A 1,851-nucleotide genomic window follows, 5' to 3' on the forward strand; every position below is an offset into this window, starting at 1 on the left:
CTATCTTGTGTATGTGTGGTTCTTTTTTAATGACTAAAACATGGAAGTTTTCCATTTTTCCATTCCACCATGAGGGAGAAAATCAAATTAAATACAAGTTGTACTCGTTCAGATTATGGTTTACCTTGTCCGGTTTACAGCACTTAAGTTGTTCTCATTGCTTTTGAATTAATAAGTAAATTTTTAGATGTTTATAATATGTCCAACTTCCTAAAAACCTTTCATTTTTATTATAATCGAAGATAGTTTCAGACAAGAGTAAACTTCTGAAAATTTCAAGTTTCAGAAAATTTCTAGAAGAACAGAATCTGAATGGAATCAAGTATCTACTAGTGAAAATCTGGGATCCTTTAGCTAATTACTAGATATTTCAAGATTATTTTATGAAAGTTATGAAGATTCAGTTATATAAATCTGTCTCGTGGAATCATTTACAAGACTGATAGGCTGAACCACATACAAGTAGGTTGGTCTTATTTTCTGTCTCTTTGGAGAAAGAATACAAATTAATGTTAAAACTAAAATTGATTGGGAGATTGGGATTGACAAATATACACTAGTATGTATAAAATAGATAACTAATAACTTGCTGTATAAAAAAAAATTCAAAAAAAACCTAAAATTGAAAGGCAGCAAGTAAAATACTAATTTTTTTAGTACCACTCCAAATTAGTTGAAATATAAAAAAATCCTTAAAATTCAAGCACTTAAATGCCGGCCAAATATGTTTAACTGAATTTAGAAAGGAATAAGCAAAATAAACATTAGACATGCTCTTTCCCTTTTAAAATTGCTCTATTTCTTTAGCATATAGGTGCCAAAATCAAATACCTATGGGCTATATTTCTTAAGGTGATAATAGCTTAGAATAACATTTTTAATTCAGTATGATTAATATTATCATGAGTAAGAGTCTATTAAAATGTTCCACAGTCCCAGTGATCCACTTACATAAGCTAGATTTGGGCCATGGAGCTGAAGTATGATATACTTGCCTTACATTGTTGGGTTTCTTAACTTGAGTCAAATAGTCTGAAAGCAATGGAATTAAAAACAAATACCTGGTAAATATTAACTTACTATGTTAAGTGAATTTATGAATTGATTTACTAAATCTGTTTATAAATCCCTTTCCTTCGAGAGACTCTTTATTTTATGGTTTCCAGAAAAATAATCTCTAAGTTTACATAATTTAAGCCTCCGAACTCCAGCACTAGATGTTATAATTATGAAATAGTAAAAAACTAATTTCAAAATGGTTACGGATTGTGGAGTTTGATAGCCAGTGTTTTCAGAAGTAAAACTGAGAGGCAAGAGGTCTTGCTCATTTTGCATATGTGCTTGCCTGCTCACAGCTGTCTTCAGCACTGTGTTTGTTATAACCCCACAAAGCATTCACTAACTGACTAGGCACAAACACTTCAGTATTTCCGTGTATTCATACATATGCTCAGAAGATAAAAGAAAACACATGGCTTTTTGTTTTTTTCAAATGAGATTGTGGAGGATGTTTACCCTCAGTTTGCATACTGGGAGGTCTTGAAAAGATAGCCAGGTTTGAATTAATTATTTTTAATAATATATAAGCAAAGAAAATCCCCATGGTAACAACTCACATTGCATCAGAATTTAAGTGATACTTAACTTCGGCATTTCTGGTTTCTCTACTCTTTCAAGTAGTTATACATTTCTCTCCCTTTCCTTCTCTCTCTCTCATATAAACTGGATATATAATGTCTTTCTTTTGAGTCACTGATTATCACTGATATGCTACCAAGTTGTATAATAGAGTAACAAAAACTTGTGATTTGACAATGAATTTTATACAATATTACCTCAGCTAGAAGAGGT

Source organism: Pseudorca crassidens, chromosome 3, assembly GCF_039906515.1.
Source record: "Pseudorca crassidens isolate mPseCra1 chromosome 3, mPseCra1.hap1, whole genome shotgun sequence".
Classification (NCBI taxonomy): Eukaryota; Metazoa; Chordata; class Mammalia; order Artiodactyla; family Delphinidae; genus Pseudorca; species Pseudorca crassidens.